This window comes from Oncorhynchus tshawytscha, linkage group LG11 (genome assembly GCF_018296145.1).
Source record: "Oncorhynchus tshawytscha isolate Ot180627B linkage group LG11, Otsh_v2.0, whole genome shotgun sequence".
NCBI classification, from domain to species: Eukaryota; Metazoa; Chordata; class Actinopteri; order Salmoniformes; family Salmonidae; genus Oncorhynchus; species Oncorhynchus tshawytscha.
Window position 1 is genome coordinate 32,040,565 of NC_056439.1, and position 5,949 is coordinate 32,046,513.

Consider the following 5,949-nt stretch of genomic DNA (forward strand, 5'->3'; position numbering starts at 1 on the left):
TAGTAAGCCAGTGACTCAGCCCCCGTAATAGGGTCAGAGGCAGAAAATCCCAGTGGAGAAAGGGGAACCGACCAGGCAGAGACAGCAAGGGCAGTTCGTTGCTCCAGCGCCTTGCCCTTCACCTTCACACCCCTGGGCCAGACTTCACTCAATCATAGGACCTACTGAAGAGATGAGTCTTGAGGTTGATACAGAGTCTACGTCTCTCACAGTGGTAGGCAGACCATTCCATTAAAATGGAGCTCTATAGGGGAAAGCCCTGCCTCCAGCTGTTTGCTTAGAAATTCCAGGGACAATTAGGAGGCCTGCGTCTTGCGTACGTGTAGGTACGTACGGCAGGACCAAATCAGAGAGATTGGTAGGAGCAAGTCCATGTAATGCTTTGTAGGTTAGCAGTAAAAGCTTGAAATCAGCCCTAGCCTTAACAGGAAGCCAGTGTAGAGAGGCTAGCACTGGAGTAATATGGTCACATTTTTTGGTTCTAGTCAAGATTAAGAACTTTACACCACTGGTAAGTCATTAGTGTCATGATATAGCGGTGATGATACAGTCATATTCTTAGTGGAACCGTGACATCATCACCCTGTCAATGGTTACGTTGTGTTAGTTAAAAACTTGGCTTTGCCCCATTCTTGGTTAAAGAATAACCATGATTGCCACAGCTATGGATAAGCAACAGTCATTATAGATAGGCAACAGTCATTATAGATAGGCAACAGTCATTATAGATAGGCAACAGTCATTATAGATAGGCAACAGTCATTATAGATAGGCAACAGTCATTATAGATAGGTAACAGTCATTATAGATAGGCAACAGTCATTATAGATAGGTAACAGTCATTATAGATAGGTAACAGTCATTATAGATAGGTAACAGTCATTATAGATAGGCAACAGTCATTATAGATAGGCAACAGTCATTATAGATAGGTAACAGTCATTATAGATAGGCAACAGTCATTATAGATAGGCAACAGTCATTATAGATAGGTAACAGTCATTATAGATAGGCAACAGTCATTATAGATAGGTAACAGTCATTATAGATAGGCAACAGTCTCTCTCAATTCAATTCAATTCAAGGGGCTTTATTGGCATAGGAAAAATGTGTTAACATTGCCAAAGCAAGTGAGGTAGATAATATACAAAAGTCAAATAAACAATTAAAATTAACAGTAAACATTACACAAACAGAAATTTCAAAACAATATAGACATTACAAATGTCATATTATGTACATATACAGTGTTGTAACAATGTACAAATGGTTAAAGTACACAAGGGAAAATAAATAAGCATAAATATGGGTTGTATTTACAATGGTGTTTGTTCTTCACTGGTTGCCCTTTTCTTGTGGCAACAGGTCACAAATCTCTTTCACCCAGTACATATGGGAGTTTATCTCTGTCTGTCTGTCTGTCTGTCTGTCTGTCTGTCTGTCTGTCTGTCTGTCTGTCTGTCTGTCTGTCTGTCTGTCTGTCTGTCTGTCTGTCTGTCTGTCTGTCTGTCTGTCTGTCTGTCTGTCTGTCTGTCTGTCTGTCTGTCTGTCTGTCTGTCTGTCTGTCTGTCTGTCTGTCTGTCTCTCTCTGTCTGTCTCTCTCTCTCTCTCTCTCTGTCTGTCCTCTGTCTGTCTGTCTGTCTGTCTGTCTCTCTCTCTGTCTCTGTCTGTCTCTCTCTCTGTCTGTCCTCTGTCTGTCTGCCTGTCTGTCCCTGTCTTTCTCTCTCTCTATCTGTTTGTCGTCTCTCTCTCTCTCTCTCTCTCTCTCTCTCTCTCTCACCCTCTGTCTGTCTGCCTGTCACCCTGTCTTTCTCTCTCTCTATCTCGCCCTCTGTTTGTCTGTCTCTCTGTCTTTCTCTTTCTCTCTGCCTCTCTTCCATCATCTCCTTCCTCTCTCTGGGAGACAATGTTGTCCTACAGGAATTCAAACAGAGTGGTATTGACATAATGAAAGATCTTTCAAAGGAAACACAGATTACATGAAATAACTTCATTTAACTCCCAAATGAATCATTGCATAGCTAATTAACATTGATAGAGATGCCCTGAGCAGGGATAGGGGTGCGTGGGGGGGATTGGAGATTGGATATGAGGAGGGGGCATCCATTTCCCTTCCAATTTACCAAAAGAGCTGAGCGGATCTTTTCTCGCCTCCTGTCTCAATTAGTTACTCACGCTGTCACTCTGTCTGACACTTCCTGGTGCGTGTCACTGAAACAACATGGAGTGGGCTATCCGGATAAGCGTTCTACACCTCCGAGCATTGCGTTTTAGGGTGGGTCACACTCTTGCTGAGGGCCACCATATTCTCTTCCTACCCAAGGGCTCAATTTTCAGAAAGCTACTTACATATGATTCTAATCCCTACCCTGCTTATTTCCCAAGGCCCAAAACAATCTAGTTACCATTTGGACAAGCCTTACAGAGCAACTTGATCAGGCATGAGTGTAAAAGACTTTGAAGTAGTCTTCATGCTCCACTGTAACTCTGTGTGTGGCGTAAGATGACAACAATAGCAGAGTCGAGGTGTGCTTGTCATAGCATTCAAGGCACTTGGCCATAGGTCATGGGTAACATGCTACACGACAGGCTACAGACACTCTGCTAAAATTCTGATGATAGTCTATTGATGGTTTGTTGAGTATCTAGACGGACTATCGACTACCTTGTTGATGAGACATACTGTCGAGAAGCTACTGAAAGGCTACCGACACGCTGTTACAATGCTGCTGATAGTCTACAGAGAGTTTGCTGAACATCTGTAGATGGAATGCAGATCATTTCTCGTTGAAAGTCAACAGACAGGTTACTGACAGTCTGTAGATAGCCTGTACAGCATCTACAGATGGACTATCGAGATAAAGTGTGACCAAAATGTCAATAATTTATCCCAACTTATGAATAAAACATACACACTTAATTCACTATTACAGCACATCACAATAACATAATCAATGTGCTTGATTTAATATTCATGTATTTCTGTGAGCATATTCCCTTCTCTCTGGGGTGTGTGTGTGTTTAGGTGGTATTTCCTGTTGGCTGCTGCAGATGGGGGGGGGCAGGGGGTCATGGTGAGTACTGTGGGGAGTTGTGGGGACGATTGCCTCCGTGTGATGCTTTCTCTTGTACAGTTTTGTTGTTTAAATGTTTTACAAACTTAATTGGCATTCCCGGAGGAGGTCCACCAGCTGTCTGCCTGATGGCATGGGTTCTAATTGCTGCGTGGCGAAGGCGAGCTGCTGTGGAAGACTAGCGGAGCGGAGCAGGGCTGGGGCGCGCCGCACACTGCACATGGCCTGATCAACCCCGGGGTTGTTGGTTTTTCCCTCGTTTGTTCACAAGGAGACATTTCTTGTTCTTTACAGAGCGGAGCAGCTGCTATCTAACTAACATGGTGTGATGGGGTGTTGAGGCAGTGCAGAGTGAACACTCCTGTGTTGTACACAGATGGTCTGGGTCTGGGTTGGCACAGGTAAGTCTGGGTCTGGGTTGGCACAGGTAAGTCTGGGTCTGGGTTGGCACAGGTAAGTCTGGGTCTGGGTTGGCACAGGTAAGTCTGGGTCTGGGTTGGCACAGGTAAGTCTGGGTCTGGGTTGGCACAGGTAAGTCTGGGTCTGGGTTGGCACAGGTAAGTCTGGGTCTGGGTTGGCAGGGGTAAGTCTGGGTCTGGGTTGGCACAGGTAAGTCTGGGTCTGGGTTGGCACAGGTAAGTCTGGGGATTGAGACAGGTGGAGGAGCCACTGGCAGGTAACAGTGGGCTGGTCAAGCATAAAGGTAAGATGTGCACACATAGCAAGAGGTTGGCATGAAGAAACTGGTTTAGCTGTCTTGGTATCTTCTCTTACTGGTCAGAATGTGATGTGTCTTAGAGCCACCACTCCCTTCCCTTCCTAGGACAAAGGTTAACATGACCGACTGACAGTTTGCCCTCAGCTCGCCATCCTGAGGAATGTGTGGTCCTGCCTATGTGAGTACCAAGTACCATGCCTCTTCACATCTACATCCACCCCCTTTAATCTCCCTATTTACATTTAGATTTCTTGTCACTTAGCAGACACTCTTTTCGAGAGCGACTTACAGGATCAATTAGGGTTAAGTGCCTTGCTCAAGGTCACATCGACAGTTTTTTCACCTCATCAGCTCGAGGATTCAAACCAGCAACCTTTCGGTTATTGGCCCAACATTTTTAACCGCTAGGCTACCTGCCATGTATGGCATTTTAGGTCGAAATACATTTTTACAAAGCCCCTTTAAGCTTTATTTTTACTAAAAGTGTAAGGGTCTTGTGTGTAGCTGGTGTAGAGAGTCAGGCGCAGGACAGCAGATATGAGTAATCAACATACTTTACTCAAAAAAGACAAATTTACAAAGTAACATCACGAGCCCACAAAGGCGGACCGAATTACAATAAACAATCACTCACAAACACAACATGGGGAACAGAGGGTTAAATAATAAACAAGTAATTGGTTGAGTGAAGCCAGGTGTGTAAGACAAAGACAGAACAAATGGAAGTGGATCGGTGGTGGCTAGAAAGCCGGTGACGTCGACCACTGAACGCCGCCCGAACAAGGACAGGGACCGACTTCGGCGGAAGTCGTGACAAAACATACTATATTTGAACTAATATAGTAGAATAAAGATCTTGGGGAGTATTATACAGGTTTATGGGAGATTAGTGGGTCAGAAACAGATGGATGTAGTTATTTGGATTGATAATTGACACTTGACAGTTCATATACCCTTCGACTCTAAATTTGCTGATGCAAGTCACAGGGTTTATTGCATCACTTGTTTCAACCTTGTGGAAGAACTATTACACACCTGAAAAATAAATGCTCTCTGTCCCGAAAATATCATCTCTAATAGTTCAGTTGTTCAAAAGGTACTTTTCAGCCACCCAGGTGAGTATGAGCAGTTCAAGCTTCATGTTGTATTAGTCGTATCTACAGGATACGGTATACAGTACACTGTCCAACGAAGTGCTTACCTGTAGCAGTGTGTCAATCACAGGGGACTGTGTGAGTGTGTGTGTTGTGTGTGAGTTTCAGATCTCCGCACACACACACACCGAGACCCATGCCTCGTACTCAGTCACGATTCTGTAGACCCCCCCCAACACCCCCAGTTGCGGGGAGGTGTGTCAGTGACCTGTGTGGAGGGGGGTCGGGGGGAGTGGGTGTGGAGCCTGCACCAGCCAGCGGGCTCAGTCTGTGGGACATGTTGACTCTGCGCATATTATCACCAATGCATGGAGCTGCATAGTCACTCAGGATAATCGGCCCACGGTGGTGGCACAGCAGCAGGAAATGTAAAAGTTAGCGGCTTTCAAAGGTAAACAGGGCTCATCTTTCTGTCAAGGTGGCGACAGCTGAGCAATTTATAAACATTAGCTGGTGAACATGGGGCACATATTAATCACTGGATCTCTAGGTCTCGGGTTTCAGACCTAGACCTGGGCCTAAACCCACCAGCTATCATACAAAGATGTGAATGCAAGATGATTGACTTGCTCCGTCTCACTCTAAAAACCTGGTAAAACAGATGTATTGCATGCATACCTCAATGCTGTTCATGAACACCTTAGAATTTACCCAAGAGGTATACCTGAAGAATACCTGACCAGGATATGGTATGACACACATCACAGTCCCACTGTAGATGGGCTATACTCTGTAAAGATCTTGGCTTAACGGCCAAACAGGCCGGACGTCTAGGATGTAAAGGCTCAGTGGATCTAAAGCTTTAGTGAGGAGAGGAGAGCTGCATTTATGACACATGTGGAAGGGGCTGTGGTGAACATATGCTGGGGTCTTTACTGACATTCTGGAGGAGATTGGAGGGGACAATCAATTAGCCATGAAGCTGTGTGTCCCCAAGGGCCCTTGGGTAACCAGATTATTTAGTGGCCACGCACTCACCAACACAGTGATTGACTGGGATTGA